Here is a 21,994-nt window from a genome sequence, read left to right as displayed (position 1 = left end):
AAGCCATTATGAAACAAGCACACAATAATAATACCAATAAATTAGGGAAGCTTTAATCTAAGGCGAGCTTGGCTATTCATTAGGCCTTTTTATGAAGGCTATGTGGGCAAATTTCAATACTTTGTCCACGATGGTTATCATTGTATGATTAAATTTCGTGATACTTAATTAATGTTTTTCTGTGTAAAAACTATACTTTATCCATCATCTTTGCCTCAATTAACTTTAATAATAAATTGTAAAAAAAAGAAATAAAGTATGATATCTAACAACAGTCATGACAAACAATAATTAAAGATGGAGCTTCCGTATCTAGTGGTCAACAAATTAATTGAAACAATACTAACCTAAAAATATCCATGACAGATTTCTAATCTGTTAATTATTTTTTACATTAATTACAGGTTTACTTGTTGCAAATGACTATATCATGGTAATGTAGTTACTTATGAAAATCAAATTTTTATAATTAATTATAGTATTTGAATTAAAATTTCATTGTAAACATTTATGTATTATTAATCTTATAATTATTTTCTTTTTAATATACTATGTGTTTTTTATTATTAATATCCATCATTGCAAAAGGAAAAAAAAAAGCAAATAATAAAAGATAAGTAATGAACTTAACAAGTATTCAATTCTTACAAGGAGCTATAGGAGTAAAACGATTTACTTAATTACTTTAGAATAAACCATTGACAAGTTATAGATTTCCTAAACCTAGTAGATTTATAGTGAGGCGATGACCTTTGGATTAAGAGTAATCAAAAGGTCATCGAATAATCCGATTCTAATAGTCAGCTTTAAATTTGATTACTCCATTTTCATGCTTTTTTCATTATACATATACTTAAAATTTAGGATGTAAATGATAGATTAGTGTTGGTGAGAGTTTTGAGTTTGATTCGAATAAAATTTAAATTTAATTTGATTATTATCAATTCAAGTTTGAATAATTTAGTGAGTTTAAATATCTTAATTTTTGATTTGAATAATTAACTAGCTTAATTTAGTTTTTTATTTTTTATTATTTTAATTAAAATTATTATTTTATTTATATATATTAATTTAAACTTGAATTTAAATATATAATGGAATTCAAGATTGAACATGAAAATTAAACTTATTTTTTATTAAAATTAATCGAAAAAATTTGAATATTTTAAATTTTATATTAAATCGAATTTAAATTTAAAAATTAAAATTTGATCAAATTTTAAATCAAATTCAAGATCAAATTTCTCTCTGAGTAGAAGGAAAAACATAATAAAAATAAACCTTAGAACTCTTGAAAAAATAAAATCAAGTTCGCATTGAAATGATCAAAGAAGCTTGGAAATTGATAAGAGAATCTTCACTTATGTGATTGAAAAATTAGAACAAAAGAGATTGACAGAACACTCAGCGTCCGTTAGCAGAAATGGGATTTTTTTTTTTTTTTTGAGGTTTTATGGGCAAAGGATTTGTTTTAAGATTATCATGTAAAATGTAAAGAAAGGAAAACTTACTTTTATCTAGGTCTTCTTCTTTTTCTTTTAACATTCCTTATTAAATTCCATAGTGGCCGACAAAAGCCATGTGACTCACAAAAGCCATGATCCATCACTTCTTTTCTTCTCGGTGTCTTATTTTTTTATTCCGTCTCTTTTATCTAAGTAATGGAAGACAGCCAAATTCTGTCGTTTACGGGTGGGAAATTTTCAAAAAGTAACAAAAATATTTATTAATTGGTACCATATCAAAAATAATTAGTAAAAAAATTATAATTAATAAAATAAAAATAAAAATTATTTTTATAATCGTAATGTTCAATAATCTTAATTCAAAATTATAATATAAGTACATTTAGTTAATATATATGTTAATTATTTGATAAAATATGTATTTACAAAAAATAAAATAAAAAAGTACATTTTAGGATATTAAGATTATAAAAATAAAATTTTTTTATTAATTTATATATAAATATTTCTTTCCAATTAATTATTTTTTATTATAATATCAAATAATAAATTTTTTTTTATTAAAACACCATTTATAGTGCCTCCTTGTTTATGAAACGATTGCTTCGTCCTCTCCTAATTCACTATAAGAAACAATTAAAAAGGGTAAAGAGCTCGGCCTGAAAATATTTACCCGTGTTCACTAATTAATAATTAAATTACTTATCATGATTCATCACATAAAAATGAAAATTAATTTAATACCAAAAAAGGAAATTAAATTACTATTGCACTTTGGGTGAAAATTTTAGATATGTCAAAAAAAAAAAAACAAACGATACAAATAGCTCAAAAGTACAACGAAGTTATAATCATAATTTTCACACATTTAAACATTTCAGAACTAAGTTATTATGAAACAAACACACAATAATAATAACAATGAGAGGGAGAAGCTTTAATCCAAGGCAAGCTTGGCTATTCATTACGCCTTTTATGAAGGCTACGTGGACAGATTTCATGATTTTATCCATAAAGGTTACATTGGAGGTAACCTTTTTTTACAAGGAGGTATAGGGGTAAACCGTTTTACTTAATTATTTGAAGAACAAAGCATTGACAAGTTATAGATGTACCAAGTAATCAAAGGTTATAGAATAATCTGATTCTAATGGTCAGCTTTAAAATTTACTATTTTGTTTTCATGTTTTTCTTATTATAGATACTCATCAAATTTAGAGATATAAATGATAGATCAATGTTTGTAAGATTTTTTTTTAATTCAATTCAAATAAATTTTAAATTTAGCTTAATTATTATCGATTTAAGTTCAAGCAATTTGACAAATTTAAATATCTTAATATCCAACTTGAATAATAAATTTAATCGAGTTTTTATATTTTAGTAGTTTTTATTGTTTTAATTAAAATTTCTATTTTATCTTTATATGTATCAATTTGAACTCGAATTCGAATATATAATCAAGTTTAAAATTGAATATGAAGATCAAAATTTTTTTTTATTAAATAAACCTAATCGAAAGAATTTAAATATCTAAATTTTTATCTCGAATTGAACTCAAATTTAAAAATTAAAATTTAATCAAATTTGAATCGAATTTTGAATTGACTCAAAGTTGAACTTCTCTTTTTGAGTTAAAGGAAAAACAGAGTAGAAATCAAAGTTAGAACTTTCTGCCAAAAAACAAAAAGAAATCAAGCTCGCACTGAAATGATTGGAAATTGAAAAGAGAACGTTCACGTATCTGCATGGAAAATTTGAACAAAAGGGATTAATAAGACACTTAACTTCTGATAGCAGCAATGGGTTTTTGCCCCCTTTTTTTTTTTCCCCTTTAAGGTTTTATGCCAAAGGATTAGTTTTATGATTATTATGTAAAATGTAAGAAAAGAAGACATCTAAGTCTTCTTCTTTTTCATTTAATATAGTTATTTCCTTAATAAATTCCATAGTGGCCGACAAAAGCAATGACCCATCACTTCTCTTTTTCTCGGGGTCTTCTTTTTTTAAACTTCCTTTCTTATCTAAGTAATGGAAGACAGCCCAAATATTTGTCTTCGTGGGGAAATTTCTGAAAAGTAACCAAAATATTTATTAATTGGTACCATATTAAAAATTATCAGTGAAAATTTATTGTATTAATAAAATAAAAATAAAAATTAGTTTTATAATCGTAATGTTTAATGATCTTAATTCAAAATTATAATATATGTACATTTAGTTGATAAATATGTATAATTATTTTATAAAATATGTACATCCAAAGAATATAATAAAATAAGTACATTTTTGGATATTAAGATTATAAAAATAAATTTAATTTTTATTAATTTAAATAAATATTTCTTTCTAATTAATTCCTTTTACTAAATATGAAATACTCCCTCTTTTTTGTTCCTTTTTTTAGATGTCACAAATTATATCTTTTTTTTTACATTTAAATTTAAAATTTTTTATATTTTAAAATTATTTTTTATTGTTTATTTTCGACAATAAAAATCATAAAATTTTAATTTTATAAAAAATTTTAATATTAAATATATTAAAATCAAAATTTTTTAAAACTCTGTAAAAATTAATACATAATAAATATTTTAAATTCAAAAAAATAATAAATATTTTTTTATTAAAATACCCTTTATAGTTCCTCCCTATTTATGGAGCTATTGCTACATCCTCTTTAACTCCAATAAACGGAATTCACAACCAATCCAAAAGAATTTTCCATTGGTAAATTAGATCATTCCTAATTCACTCTAGGAAACAATTAAAACAGCAAAAGAGCTGGCCTAAAAATACCTGCCTGTGATCACTTATTAGTAATTAATCCAACAAACAGTCAAAACAAACAATAGAAGATGGAGCTCTCGTCTTCATCGCTCAACATATTAATTGAAACAATACTGACCTAAAGATATCCATAACAGATTTCTAATTTGTTGATTATTTTTCCGAACAGGCCTACTTCTCACAGATGACTATGTAGCCAGTCATGGATATCAAAGTTTTATAATTAATTATAGCATTTGAATTAAAATTACATTGCAAACATTTATGTATTATTAATCTTATATACTATTTTTCTTTTTAATATATATATATTATCTATATCAATCATTGTGGAAGAAAATAAAAAGCAAATAATAAAAAGTAAGTACTGACCTTAACAAGTATTCAATTCTTAACAAGGGGCTATAAGGGTAAACCGCTTTACTTAATTACTCGGAGAACAAAGCATTGACAACTTATAGATTTGCTAAACCAAATAGGATTTATAGTGAGGTGATGACTATTGGATTGTGAGTAATCCAATGGCCATAGAATAATCTGACGGTTAGCTTTAAAATTTACTACTCCATCTTCATGTGTTTCTCATCATAAAGACATGGTGTGAATGATACATTAATTTTTGTAAATTACTTGAGTTTTATTTGGATAAAACTCAAATTCAGTTTATTCATTGTTGATTCTAGCTTAACTTATCGAATTAGTCGAGTTCGAACAATCTAATGCATGATTTGAGTGGTTTAATTAAACTTTCATATTTTAGTGTATTTTTATCTTTTTAATTAAAAAAGTATTATTTTATCTTTATATATATATATATACACGAATTGAATTCGAACATATAATTGAGCTTATTTTTTATTAAGTAGGTTTAATATAGCAAACTCGAGTAAATTAATTTTTATTTTGAGTTAAATTTAAGTTTGAAATTAAAATTTGATTAAATTCAAACTTAAACTTCCCAATATATCCATTTGATTTAACTCGATTATACCACTAGTTAAACCTCAAAACAAATCCAAACAAGGTAAAAAACAACAAATTTTAAAAAGAAGCCCAAACAAATTTAAGAAAGAAAAACAAGCCCAAACAAACTGAGAAACAACAAACGCAAACAAGGTCTAGGAAAAAAAAAAAGACTAAAAAATTACAAGATAAAGATTTGCTTTTTATTCTCTCCCATTGCTTACTTAATGAAACAAATGGCAAGCATCACTGCTTCTTAGAACCTATGGTAGTTAGGATGCGTTGGTGTCGAGATGATGACTGGAAACCACCATGGGATTCTACCAAAAACCTGAAAGACCTGGCGGTGCCATCGCATTGACAAGGGATTTCTTGTCAAAGGCAGCCAAAGATTTCTTGATGGGGATCCCTGTGAACACTGGACTGCTTATAGGCTACTCTGTCCTCCTTTCCTCTTTCCTGACTAGACATTATTGGCACCGCAAAAAAGTTTTCTTCAAGATTCTTTGGTAGAAGCTTACCAGCGCTTTGTAAGACTAACCAGATGTTTTCTAGCCGCAGATGTGCATCCTCTTAAAACATTTTTTTTTCATTCTTGTAAATTCCAGAAATTATTTGTAGAAATTCTCAAGAATTTAAAATGCAGTGGCGACCGTGTTTTTTATCATGTCACATTTATCATAGTTGCAAATATAATGGATAAAATAGTAGTAGTCGTATTCATTGTGATTATGAATTTTTTTAAATTTTTCATAATTTATCATATAATAAAGTAAAAGAATATTTTGATATAATAGTATTTATTTTTCATATTTAAAGTAATTTATAATATCTTAATCTTACATTTATAGTCTAAATAATTTTTTCACATATTTTTGTTATAACTTAGAATTGATATGCTATAAAATTCTTAGATATCATCTATCTATATATAAAAGTGTAAAGTCTAAAAGTGCTCTTTAACAATGATCAATTTAAATACTCTTATAAATTTTTAAATTAACAAATATATCCTTAAATAAACTTTTATTGATTTATTTAAGTTTCATTTAAATCAACTAAAATTAAAAATAGAGTTTATGTAAAATTAAATTACTTAAAATTTTAATTTCAAAAGTGTTAAAATTGATTGGCTAAAATATTCTTAGCAAATGTTTTATAAATTTAATTTAAATAAATTTTTTTATAATAAGACTTTTTTATAACTAGACTAAAAAAGTGCCAAAAGTGATTGATTAAAATATCCTTGATAAAATTTTAATTTCAAAAATATTAAAAGTGATAGGTTAAAATACTACTAGTAATTTTTTATAAAATTTAATTTAAATGACTTTTTTTTATTACTAGAATCATTTTTCATAAGTAGAATGATTTTTCATATCAAATGAAAACATAATAGAATGATATCAAACTTTAGTGTGGATCAGAATTAAATAATTGTAGGGAGTTTGTTTATTTAATTGTTATAAAAACAATGATATATGTAATTTATGTTGATAAATAAATTCATTAAAGATATAATCATAATTAAGTCATTTAAGCATTTTTTTTTCTATTTTTTGCCTTTCAAATTTTTGTTTTAATATTTAGCTATATACATGTTAATAATTTTATTATTTATATGTTTTATGAGTTGATTATTTAATCATTGATAATATAATTAAATCTTTTTTGTATCTCAAAATAATTTTTAATATATTATTCTTGCAGTTTAGTATGACTTCTATAATTAATTTTTTTTGTATTTTTTCTCAAAAATTTTATAATTGTTATTCCAATGAACAAAATCTAATATCAAATCCAATGCAAATAAATTGCATCTCATTCATCAATAATTAGCACTATGTTATTCATTGAACATTTTAATTGAACTTTTTGCCGGTAGAGTTAGATGATTTAGGAAATGATGGAGTTACCCATAACTAATGATTAGGTCCCATCAAATTGTCATAAGAATTACTCACCTTGATTGAAATAATAATTAATTTAATTTTCTCTCAACTTTTATCCTAATATGCATATATATGATTAATTTATATCTTAAGATTATTTAGTCTTTCTCAATTGTATTAAATTACTCTTTTTTTATCAACATGTGATTGAACGACTTAATGTGAATTGTTCTAAGTAAAAAATTATCAAATTAAGTAAAATTAATTATTTTTGGTGAATTCTTTCAAAGTGTGACAAAATTCATTAGAATTATCTTTTGAATGTGTTTATGCCAATGTTACATTCATTCATAAAAATTTTTGTTGTTCATCACAAAAATTTATGTTCTTAATGTTGAAACTAATATCATTATAAATTGTATAGTTATTATATAATAAGTTTGTTATCTTAGAATTAACATTTTCTTAAGAAAACATGACAAGCACCATGTTAGGAATTTATTTTATTTTAATTTTTAAAATTAGGTATTTTAATATTTTATACCATAAAAATTTATGTACAATAAAAATTTTTAAATAAAAGAAAATTTATACTTTTAATTGATAGAATGTATAATTAAATTAAATGGAAGATCATTCTAAGAATAAAAATGGGATAAAAGATTGATTAGTTATGCATAATTATATCTTCTTCATAAGACAAAAAGGGTTAACGCTATATAATGTTTTAACGAAGAATAGATAAATGTATTGATTTCAAATTTTTTTAGAATTAATATAAAACTCTTTTATTTGGAGAAATATTATATACTTATTCATTTTTTTATATCAATTAAAAAATATTCACTATTGTATCAAAATTTTTAAGGTTGTCATATTAGGTAATATTTACTCAAAAAAATTGAAATTATCAAATTAACTATCACTTTACATCTAAAATAAAAAATTATTATAAATTACAATTTAACTAAACTTAAAAATGATTTAAAGGCATTCATTAGCAAAATTCATTTGATAAGTAAAGAATATTATAAGGGATCATAACAACCCAAATAATATTTAACTTTGTGTTATCTTCATGAATGAATTTGAACTATAATATGATCTCTTTCAAATGAAATATTTGAATTATTTCTCTGAACCCATATAACATTAACTTGATTAATAAATGAATGATTATAAACTCTTTGATCTAAATTAACATTTATGCAATGTGAATTTCAAAATTCTTAAGAAAAGATATATCATTTAATCTCTGCAAAACTTGTACATAAAGATTTTCTTTTAAAATTATCGTTAGTATCTCCTTCACTTTTGCACTAAAATTTTTATTATGTTGTGTTCTCATTCTATTTTGAAATTTATTATTAATGTCATAAAAATATAGCTAAAATAACATGGATTAATTAACTAAAACTTGAAACAATTCAAAACTCAAATTGAATATAAATAAAATTCTTACTCATTTTAAATTTTAATTTAATTAAAAATAATAAAATACACATAATTATAAAAATGAACTAACTTAACAGGATTTTGTTTGATTTTTAAAACTCAACAACTTAGTAGTTATTTAAAAATCCGACATGATTGGGCATAACTAAAATTCAAATTAAAATAGTAACCCCATCACAATCAATTATTACTTATTCATCTTTCATAACAATTTAAAAGTTTTTTTTAAGCTTTTTTTTTTCATTTCCAATGGTTTATTTTATTGTCTTTGTGGTTCACTTAGTTAATTAATTTTAAGAGTATATCTAAATTAAAATTGCAATTATAGGTAATTAAGTATAATTTCTTTATTGAATCTTAGGAAGATTTGAATCCAACTTTTTAAACAAAGAGAAGTATACACCAATTATTGAATCAAATTTGCTCAAGTGTATAAGTGAATAATTAAATACATTATGAATAGAAGTAAATGATAAAACTTGACTTAATTTAATTAGTCACTGATTGTAAGTCTAAAATCTAACTTGTCATTAAAATTATACCATTTTTTCGCATTGTAGAAGAAATTTTTTATGAAGAATGCAAAATATTCTTAACTCTTTCCAAAAAGAGAAGTTAATTGGCACTGAATATCTAAAAAGGTATTTTGAATGATTGTAATAAAAATGAAACAACAATTAAAAATATATCATCTTTTCATTTAATAGAAGAAATTTTTTATGAAGAATGCGAAGGTAATTATTATGACTTTAATATTTTTTAAAATTATTGTCTATTTAATTTTTATAAATTTTATTTAGAAAATTTGTTCTAATTACTTTTGTCATATATATAACAAAATTTATACCATAAAATTGTATACTTAAAAATAGAAACATAAAGCAAAGTTTATTACTTCCATTGGTGATAGAACAATTTAAAATTTTGTATCCAATTGGCTTTTGCTAATAGGTACGAAAATACATATAATAATATTCAATCAAATAATCAATAAAATTTATCTTAATATATATTATTATACCATGAACTAAAAAATTTTAAGATTATCTTTGAAATATTGACTTAATATATATGTATATATTTATTTAATTTAGTTTTAATACTTGCACTAGTATAAAAGTTATGATTTTAACTTATTATTACATGTTAAACTACATATAGTAAATTAAAAGCATTTACTCGTGCTTTTCAAGTCAATTAAACTTGAACAATTATATCATCTAGCATATATAATGGTTATTTTCTTTTTATATATACACAAATTAATGATAACATAGTAGTAGATAATTAATAACTTAGTCATTAATCACTGAAAACTTAAATGTACTTAATATTTAAATTAGTAAATTAGTGATAACTTAATAGTAAATGAATGATAATTTAGTAGTAAATAATTTATAACTTTTTAATAAATTAGTAATGATATAATAATATATGCATAATACCTTAATGGTAAATCAATTATTGATAATTTAATAATAAATCAATGATAATTTAATAGTAAATTAGTAATGATTTAATAGTAAATTAGTTTCAATTTAAAAGCAATTAATTGATAGTAATAAATCATAAATAACTTAATAATAAAGTAGTAGTAAATAATTGATAATTTAGTAGTTAATCACTTAAAACTTAAAGTTAAATTAGTATAACTTAATAGTAAATCATCGATAACATAATAGTTAATCAGTGATAACTTAATAATAAATAATTAAAAATTAAGTAGTAAACTAATGATAAAATAATAGCAAATATATAAAAATATAACAGTAAATCATTGATGATTTAGTAGTAAATTATTAATAATGTAATAGTAAAATACTAATAATTTAATTGTAAATCAATGATAATTTAATATAAATTAGTTAATCATTAATAACTTTATAGTGAATCATTGGTAAATTAGTAGTAAATTAGTTATAATTTTATAATAAATCATTACTAGCTTAATGACAAATAACCAACAATTTAATAGAAATAATTCATAACTTACTGTTAAATTATTAATAAATTAGAAGTAAATCATTGACAACTTAATAGTAACTAAATGATAACTTAATTGTCAGTCATTGATAACTTTTTTTATATTTGAAGTTGCCAAGTATCGAACCTTAGTTACTAGCAAAAATGAAGTTAAAACTTTCATTTTAAAGGTTAGGATAAACCTACCATTAACCTATTCAATAAAAATTAGTGAAAAAAATTCTAAACTTGCATAAAATAATAATGTTATTATATAAAAGGAAAATTATCTCATATATTATTAGTAGACTTTTTAAATTTAAAGTTTCATAATTATAAAAACATAATAGCATATTAATAAATCAATGATAGGTTAATAAAAAACAAATAATAACTTAGTAGTTAATTATTAATAACTTAATAATAAATTAATGATAATTTAATAATAAATTAGTTTCAGTTTAGTAGCAATATATTGATAACTTAATAATAAATTAATAATAACTTAATAGTAAATTAGTGATAACTTAATAATAAATCAGTTTCAGTTTAGTAATAATTTATTGACAAAATTAGTAGTAAATCATAAATAACTTAGTAATAAATCAATGATAATTTAGTAGTTAATGAGTGGAAACTTAAAAGTAAATCAATATAACTTAGTAGTAATTAATTATTAATAACTTAATAGTAAATTATGGATAGTTTTAATTTAAATTAGTGATAACTTGATAATGAATTATGGTTAATTTAATAATAAATCTTTGATGATTTTATAGTAAATAATCAAAAATTAAGTAGCAAATCAATGATAACATAATAGTAAATGCATAAGAATATATCATTGATAATTTAGATGTAAATTATTGATTATTTGGTAGTAAATCACTAATAACTTAGTTATAAATTAATGATAATTTAGGTGCAAATTTGTTAGTTATTGATAACTTTGTAGTAAATTATCAATAAATTAAGAGTAAATCAGTTATAACTAAAATAGTAAATCATTAATAATTTAGTAGTAAATTATTCATAATTCATAACTTAGTAGTAAATATTCAAATATTATTAATAAATCAATACTATTTAGTAGTAATTCATTGATAATTTAGCGATATATCATTGGTAGTTTAATAGTAATTTGCTGATAATATAATAATAAATTAATAATAACTTAATTGTCAACTATTGATAAATTTTTTTTTATACTTAAAATTGTCAAGAATTGAACTTTGGTTATCAGTGAAAAGGAAGTTAGAAACTTTATCTTGAGAGCTTAAGATAAACCTATCATGAACCTATTGAACAAAATGTTTAATGAAAAAAATTCTAGATTTAAATGAAACAATAATGTTATTATATAAAAGGAATTAAACTTGTGCTTTTTATGAGAATCTATTGTTAAATATATGATGACATAAATTTTATTAATGATTGTTAAAATTATATCATAAGTTACTAGAATATTAGTAACTAAAATTACATCTAGAGGTTACCAAAATTTTATCAATAATTACCAATATTAATTATAAGTTACCAAATTAATATTGAAGGTTATCAAAATTATATCGAAGATTACAAAAATGTTATCAAAAGTTATCAAAATCAAAATTATATAAAAAATTATCAAAATTTATTTATATTATATCAAAATTTATTTATATTATATCAAAATCAAAATTAAATTATTAGTATTTATCATCATTATTGTAATATCCAAAAATTATTTATTGAAATGAATTTTTAGATGTAAAAATTACACGAGTCAAGTGCATGCCAAAAACTAGTATTAAAGAAAAGCATAAATAAACGTTTTAACATCTCATTATCGCTACAATTTTCCTTTATATCACTATTTGTGGATTTGATACACCGTTATTTTTGTGAATGACAATTCACACCTCCATTACAATTAGTAACGGTGGTGAAGAACGATGCTACTATTAACTAGCGACTGCCATATCGCAGTACGAACATTATGTTAATCCATGGAAATTCTCACTCAACTTTAGTGAACAGAAAATATTTCAGAATCTGTAGACACCCAATTGGGTCCGGGCCCAGATCAATTGGGCCTGGCCCAAATGGGTAAGGCCCATTTCCATCCTGTATATTTTTTTCTTTTGTATTTTATGTATTCTATTATTATTATTATTATTATTATGTATATCTTTATTTATTTATTTATTTTTATTCAGATTAGATTTATTTTATTTATATAGTTATATATTATTATTATTTTTTTTTTTTGTGTGTAATATATTTTTGGGTTTATCTTATTTTATTTGTTATTATTTTTTTTAATCATCTGTTAATTCTATCTTCTTTTTCCCGAATTATCTGATATTATTTTTATTTTTTAATTTTTGATTTTCTTTTCTAATTATCTAGTTTTTTTTTTTTTATTTTGATTTTGGAGGGCTGAGATTGAAGGCTGAAGAATCCCATTGGAAGTGGGAATTCAATCAGAAGAGTCCAGTGGGATTCAAAGATTGAATTCCCGTCCAAGGAGGAATTGGGATTGATCAGAAACTCCTGATCAATCCCTATATAAAGCACCTCCTGGAACAGTTCAAGAACACACAGAAAACAGTAAGCAAAGCTACTGATTTGAGAGAAAAGGAGGCGTATAGGAAGCTAGGAAAAGTTTAGGAGTGGTCTGGGAGTGAGAAAAAATTTCTAGAAATTTTTGGCGAAAAAAATTTTCTGGGAAATTTCCAGATTCCGGCACAAATTCCGGCGAAGTTTGAATTTTCCGGCGATAATTCCTGCCAACCTTGAAGTTTTCGGCGACCAGCCCAGTTTCCGGCGAAGAATCCCAGAAACCGGCAATCTTTCGGCAACTTCCGGCGAACTTCCGGCGAAATTTTCCAGATTCCGGCGAGAATTTCCAGAATCCGGCGAAATCCCACCGGTGTTCTTCAGTCTCTAGAGAGAAGGGAGAGAAAAGGGAAGGAAGAGAGAGAGGGGAGAGAAGGGTTCTGTCGAAAAAACGAAGGGGACTGCCTTTTATACCCTCCCAAAACGACGTCGTTTTGGCCTTAAGTAACCAGAGGATCCGCGCGTTTTGCCGTGACCCGACCCGACCCGAGCGTCGACCCGATTCTGACCCGCGCGTGTCACCCTCCTCCAAGCCGAGCCGAGCCGAGCCGAGTTGCTGAGCCGCTCCCCCGAGCCGTTTTTCTTCCTTGAGCCGAGCCGAGCCGAGCCGCGATCCGAGCCGCTCCAGGTTTTTTTTTTCTTTTTTTTTTTTTCATTTATTTATTTATTTGTTTATTTATTTATTTATTAGATTTATTTAATATTTTTTATCTTTATCTTTTTTTTTTCACTTTTCTTTATCTTTATTTTTATTTATTTTTATTATTCTATTTTCTTCAAATAAAATACCAAAATTTTCAAAAAAAAAATATTTTTAGGGAAAAGTTGAAAGTATCAATTTTCCTTGAAAATCAAAATTTCCAAAAAAATATTTTTGGGGAAAAGTTGAAAGTATCAATTTTCCTTAAAAATAAATTTCAAAAAAGGATTTTTGGGGAAAAGTTGAAAGTATCAATTTTCCTTAGAAATAAATTTTCAAAAAAAAAAATAAATTTTTGAGGAAAAGTTGAAAGTATCAATTTTCCTCGAAATTAAAATTTCAAGAAAATATTTTTGGGAAAAGTTGAAAGTATCAATTTTCCCTGAACAAAAAAAAAAATCCTTCTTTTCTGTTCTGATTTTGATTCTGATTTTGATTTTTCTCTAAATAATCCGACGACGGAGCCTCTGTAAGTGAAACAGTAGTTTTTCTTGCATACTCCTGAGGTGAGGGAATTTTCTCAATTTTCTGCTAAAAGTATTAGAGTCAATTGAGAATAATTTCCAATAACTAATTACTCGGTAAAATTTTAAGGCTTTTTGGATAACACAAGTTTAAGCTGGTACCATCTTTTGATGGGCGTTGTGAGGGTGCTATAACCTTCCTCACACGTAACCGAACTCCCGAATCCTGTTCTGGTTTGTAGACCTGAACCTATTCTTTTAGGGACCCTTGAACATAGGTGTTCCCTAAAAGGGCAGATTCTTTTGGTGGCCAATCGCACCTAGATAAAAAAGATTGGTGGCGACTCCCTTAAGTCAATGTCTAGCGATAGATCCCCGGATCTAGACGTTATGACAGAATCATCATTGGTTTTATCAGCAAATTTGAGTTTGAACTTTAATTTTCAATTGCTTAATAGTAATTCTGATGGAACTCATGGAATTTGCATAGATTATTTTTCATATTATGTAGTGAATTGTTTTATGATATCATAAAAAAGACATAATTTCTTTTGGTTTTAAACCGAAAGAGGAAACAGAATTCAATTTGAAAAATGGAACTTCTTTCACTGGATTGGCAATTGAACTCTTTAAAGAAGCTGTTACATCTGCCATTTTATTTGCCTTACATATTCTTTCTTTTTAATGGAAAATGTGATGAACTGGTGTAGTTCATTTGAAGGTGGTTCTTCTTGTTTTATACAGTCTATTATATTCTGAATCTTTTAATTCGAACCATAACCATTCCAATGAAACTATTAACACTGAAAACATTATTTATGAAAATAATAACCATTCCAAGACCTTCCTGAAGATCTTGCTAATGGCCTTAGAAACAATGAGATAGCAGCTTTCTCCAAGTGCCTACAACCATGTTATTTCTGGCAAAATATTGCAAGGGCTTTGCCATTGCTGGGCCAACTTTCTGAAAGTGGGAGGCTATGGCCTTAGATACTGTGGCTTACATCTGATAACCGTGTTGAAATGGATTTGGATTTGCAACAGAAACCGTGTCAACAATTTCTCTCATAATATATACCAGCCATTGCAAATCAGGAAACAATTCAATGCTTATACATAAGTATGAATATTGAAAATTACTGTTGCCATCTGCAATTAAAAGATGGGTTGAAACCAGAATTAAGATCTTCTCAGAAAGAGCAAGAAACCCAAAAGTCTTCATAATACATTTTCCTGAGCTCAAAAGTTTGAATATTAACAACTTAGTCTAGAGGAAGGGAAATTGAAAAGTGAAATTGGAATTTGCATACATTTTAATGAACAGAAGTGAGTAACATAGGGAATTGGTATAGTTACATTCCAGAAAAAGTGAAAATCAGTGTCCAATGTTGGATTTGTTTGCATTTCCGACTCATGGCACCACTGAAGCTTCAGCAACAGGAAACTCACTCATGAGAGTGATGATCTCAATCTGTTTGTATATGGTGCCACAGCTTATTTTGTGTATCTAAGAATTGATCAGTCTAATTTTGTTACTTAGTTCATACTACATATCTCCCATATTCGATCATTTGTAAATGAGGGAGTGGGTTTCCTTGGTTAGGTTTATTTGCTAATCCATTTGTAGGCCTACTGCAAGGTTCTTATGTTGTTTTCAATGGACGCTTTAACTAAAAAATATTAAAATTTCACCATTCATCAACTGTTACATGAATTTCATTTAGTACTTTTGTTTTTAATTTTTTTTTTTACATATTATTGATCTAGTCTTTGAATTTTATGATCAATCTATTGATTTTCATTGTATTTATATATAGTAAAATCATTTACATAAAAGTTAAAAAAATTAAATTCTACATATTTATAAAAAATTAATTATCATTTTAGTATCTTTTTGACAAAGAATCGAAGAGATTTTTTTCAATGAAATTTACAATTTTTATTGATAAAAAAGCTGTCATGAGTCTTGTTCAGTCATTTGAAAATTTTTTTAATCAAGAATCTTAAGATGTTTAAATTTAGAATAGCAAGGATAATTTAAAATTATATATAAAAGTATATATTTTATTATTATTTTAATTATATATTTATATATATTTATTATATTAATAAAATTATTATTTAATATTTTAAATTCAATTGGAGTGTCCATGTGGTACTTTTTATAAACTCATTTTCACTTTTTTTTATATCCACAGGTCACCTTTATTAGAACCGACGATTTGTGTATTCGTATTGTGTAAAATATTAAAATTTGTAAATTCATATGTTTTTTTATATAAAAATTACGTCTCATAATTCATATCGATATGAAAACATGAAATATATATATTTTTTACTTTGTTAAACTCATATGTGGTTATTACTAAAATTTTAAACAGTGTCACTTTCATATCCATTTTTCATATTGTATTTGTATCATATCATTATGTCATGTTTTAGATTTTCATATCTAACCCTTATGTAGTCTTTTTTTTTTTTACCTTTTATTCTTTTAATTGCATAAATTTTGTCAAAAAAATCGATAAGTAAAGATGGCAAAATTAAAAAAATTTTTACCTTTAATAATAAGTGGGTATCATCTAGTAAAAGTTATAAAATATTAATTTATATATATAAATTAATTATCATTTTAAGATTTTTTGACAAAGAATCTAAAACATTTTTTCAATGAAATTTACAATTATGATTAATAAAAAATTGTCATGAGTTACTTTCAATCAATTATCAGTTTTTTTTTGTCAAGAATCTTAAGATGATTATATTCAGAGTAGTAAAGATAATAATAGGGACATTGAGATGTCATATATATATATATATATATATATATGTGTGTGTGTGTGTATATATATATATATATATATTCCATCGTCCCTTGTTACTAACTACAATATGATTGGTGTTCACTAAATCCAACTTATAACTTCTCAAAAAAAAAAACTATTGATTCATTTATTTTTTTATTTAGGAATAAATTAGAATCTTAGTAATAGATGTCCTAAATGAGGTCCTAATATTTTGTATATCTAACAAGATCTTGGCGTGTTATATGACAAGAAGGATGTCGTCATCTATGAAATTAAGGAAAGAGGTGAGACGATTACAGCTTAGCAATTGGGTGGGTTTATTGAAGACAAAAGTTTTGCTTTCTTAACAATAAGTTAAAAGATATTTTGTTGTGGCTAAGGTGGGTCCATAATGGAAAACGTTGAGATAGGATCGATTGTTGACATAATTAATAAGAGACGTTTTTGGATTGGTCCCAAAAAAATATATATATATATATTGAGTAAAGTTTAAAAATTTTTCTGTTGTTTAATAAAAAATAATTAAAAGAGATTTTCACGTTTCTATCTTAATATTGATATCTTAACTTGAATTTTCTTATCTTTCTTTAGTTTCCTCGTCATTAAATGTAAAGTTTTCTTATTAGAAAATTTTTAACAATTGTGTGATTATAATATAAGTCCTTAACAACAGATACTAGTGAGGACGATTAATTACTTGATACATATATAATTGGGTCACACATCAAAAGCAAATTTGTCTTTTACCCCGGTATTATAATATTTAATTCGAATTTATATATTTTCATGGTACTACAAGAAAAAAAAAATGTATCCAAGGGGAGAGGAAAATTATTGAATCCTGAATATCTAACTCGGTAAGCCAAATGAAGATTAACTTGGAAATTAAATTATAAAACTTGAGTCTTACCTAGTTGGTTCATGAAATTATTTTTAAGAGATGGCACTTAAAATTAAGAATTTAAGTTCCAATAATTATAATTCATTCTTCGATCTTCAAATTTTGATATTTTTTTAAAAAAATTAAATTATAAACAGTAGTATATTGAAAAGTGAAGGTTAATCGGAAAAATCATTATTTAGGATTGAATTCTTCTATTCCTTAAAGAAAAAAGTATTTATAATATTGCATCATAATGCATATAAGTTTGATAAAAGATTGGCCATATATTGTTATTTCATCCAAAAATTAATTCTATACTTTTAGAGAGAGAAAGATAAAGAAGCATTTCTCAGTTCTATACTTTTATTTTACTGATCTTTTCCTAGTGTAATTTTAAATTATAAGACCTAAGTGAAGTTTCTTACCTACAAATATTAATTAGGTTAATTCCCCCTAAAAAATTATTACATGTGTTATAACCCAAGATGGAGGAGTTAAAAATTTGAAAATTAAGGTGGGTTAATACTTAATATTAAGTCAGCAAATTTAATACATGGTTTGATTTAATTAGGAACTTCATTGAGTTAATTACACAAATGTTACTCAGAACAATAAGAAATTAGTATCTAAACAAAAAATATATATAATTTACATCTTAAACTTTCAAATATGATATCTTATTAATCCATCCAATAGTATGTTGGGAAATCAACACACACACGGCACTTATGAACAAAATAGCAAGCTTAAATAAAAAATAAGAACATAAATATATTTGATTCGACCCAACTCAAAATGACCTACTCCAAACCAATCCTGCTAACAAATGAATCTTTGTAACTGTGAGACTTTTAAAATGAGAAAAGTCTTCAAAAAACTCTTTACTCAAAATTTAACCCAAAACTCAATTGCACCCTTTTAATAGTCTATTATCCTAGCTATTCTTTTGGTGTCTAACTATCTAGAACTACCAAATTAAAATCAGAACATCTTATTTATAAGGGTGAAACCCCTTATACCTTTACTAAACTCTCAATGTAGGATACAAGACAAACTCAAAGTTCTTATAACTTTCGATGTGGGATTATAAGATTCAAGGCAAATCCCAATAAATCCTCCCTTCACTTGAATCTCCAAACATATTAACAGTATCTACAAAGCTGACACGTTTACCTTTCTTTTTTTTTTTTCATCATAGGGATCCCAACAACTAAGCCTCCATCAAGCATGTATAAGTGACTTTTGACCTTATTCCTTTATAAAATCATACTACCATTCTTGAACACTTTCAACCAATCATTACTATCATAATATGTGTAATCCCGAGAAGCTAACTCACCCAAAGCAATCAAATTATAGCTACAACTCGGTACATACCTTACATAACGAAGCGTCCTAATAACACTATTGTGAGATCTAAGGCGAACACTCTTAATGCCTTGAATCTACACCTTTTCATTGTTAGCAATCACAATATCCCCATACTTCTCATTCTCATCTAACTTCACAAAGCAACTCCTATCATTGTAAACATGAATTGTAGTAGTTGAATCTAAAACCCAACCTTTATCACCTTTCAAAGTCTGAATCTCATCCATACAAATCGTCAAAACAACATCATCATCATTAGATACAATAGAAGCAGCATCACTCTTTTCTTCATCTGATTTATTCTCATCATTCACCCTTTTGAAAACAGCCATATCCCTTCTCAATTTCCTATAGCACACTTGGATATGTCCCTTTTTACCACAATAATAACATTCTATGTCACTGTAATCCTTGTCTCTTGACTTGGATCTCCCTCTTAACCCATCAATCCTCTTTTGAATCCTCACTCAATCAAAATCCTCTACAGCTAGTGTACTCTCCCTAAATGATGAGTTCTAAGCTCTCATAAACCTTTCATTCTCACGTAACAGGGCAGTCACATCATCCAACTTTAAAGTAGACCTACCCACCAACAAAGTCTGAACTAAAGGCGTATAAGACTTGGGCAAAAATGATAGCAAAATTAAAACCTTCTTTTCATCTTTTAACTCATCAATAGAAATTGCCAACAATGTATTAAACTCATTCAGGTGATTATGAAAACTCATATCTTTTTCCATCCTTAGAGAATACAAATCCATCTTCAAGTATAATCTATTAGACAATGACTTCGAAGCATAAATATCCTCAAGCTTATCCTACAAATTCTTTGAAGTACTCTCAGTCAACACATTATACTTTATCTCTAGAGTTAGCACCAATCTAATAGTACTAACAATTTTCTTCTAAATTCTATTACAATTAGCATCAGACATTCTCTCAAGCTTATTATTCTCTAACACCTGATCCAACCCCTATTGTACTAACAAATTTGAATCGTACTTTGCCATAACATAAAATTACTCTTTTCATCAAATAACTGAATCTCAAACTTAGGCACAAATATACTAGATATATCTTCTTTAGACATCTTAAAAAACTGCTTCACAATCTCTTGTGCTCATGAACCTTAAACCTTAAACCTCGCTCTGATACTACTTATTGAGAAATCAACACACACACGCGGCACTTGGGAACAAAATAGTAAGCTCAAATAAAAAATAAGAACACAAATATATTTGGTTCGGCCCAACTCAAAATTGCCTACTCCAAACCTAATCCACTAATAAATAAATTTTTATAACTGTGAGGCATTTAGAATGAGAAAAGTCTCCAAAAAAACTCCCTACTCAAAACTTAACCCAAAACCCAATTACACCATTTTAATAGTCTACTCTCCTAACTATTCTTTTGGTGTCTAACTGTCTGGGACTACCAAATTAAAACCAAAACATCTTATTTCTAAGGGTGAAATCCTTTATATCTTTACTAAACTTTCGATGTGGGATACAAGATAACCTTAAGGTTCTTATAACTTTTGATGTGAGATTATAAGATTCAAGGTAAATCCCAACATAGTAAACATCATTAACTTAGCTTATCTACTTGGCATTGCATCAGTACAACCAGTCCATATGTAGGTCATATATTAAATTAAAATATTGAATTTTTTTTTGAAATTTCATGTGAATGCCACATGGCAACACACTATTGATGCAAGTAATTCACTTTTTTTTTTCTTATTGTGCATTTAAAATAAAAAAGAATTTTAAGTTTATATAAGTAACTAAAATGAAAAATATGAAAATGAAAAGAATTACCGAAAACTTAAGTTTATTTGTTGAATTAATTTCTGGTTGATTCTTCAGTTTTGATCCGTATTAGAACATAAAAGTAGAAGACTGGTAATTTCAAATACCTAATAAAACAAACAAACCATCATTCAAATTAAGAAAATCTATGCCTAACTTAAGAAAAACCATTCAATCAATTCCATCTCCACTTTTAGTAATCCAAATGCCAACAACATCCTTATTAGGAAAAGGAAATTGAAGATGAAAATAATCCAACCTCTCTATATTTATTGTATTTTCAACTTAAACTTAATACTTTAAGAAGATGATAATTGAACGAAGAGTTATTTCAAATTTTAAAAAAAAAAAATCAGACTATTTTGAATTTGAATTTTTAAAATTTGATATTTAAGTTTTCTAAGTTTAGATCATCGAATTTAGGTTAATTCGGATCAAATTGTTGAGTTTTAAATTAATTATATAATTAAATAAAATCTGATCATTATTCAAATATGAAATGCATTATTAATTGGGAATATAACTAGAATGTTGACAGCCAAATTCTCAAAGAAGAAGTAAAACCCAAATGGCCAGTGTACTTGAAAGGCATAAAATAGGCTGAATTCCATGCATGTGTTGGGGAACAAAGTGAGGGTCCCGCATTTGGGTCCAAAAGTCGCAAAGCAAGCAAGAGATACCACGAAATGAAAACAGAACAATGCTAAGGTGACATTGCCAAGTAACATAGGAACTCAGCTTCTTTTAGAACTTTGAAAACAGAAATTGAGAGTGAAAAAGGTAAAAGAAAAAAAAAAAGCTGGAAGAGAGGGTCTTGCAGACTACAGGA

Source organism: Durio zibethinus, chromosome 15 (assembly GCF_047325235.1).
Source record: "Durio zibethinus cultivar Kanyao isolate XHJ-2024 chromosome 15, ASM4732523v1, whole genome shotgun sequence".
In the NCBI taxonomy this organism is placed as follows: domain Eukaryota; kingdom Viridiplantae; phylum Streptophyta; class Magnoliopsida; order Malvales; family Malvaceae; genus Durio; species Durio zibethinus.
This window is presented reverse-complemented; position numbering follows the sequence as displayed.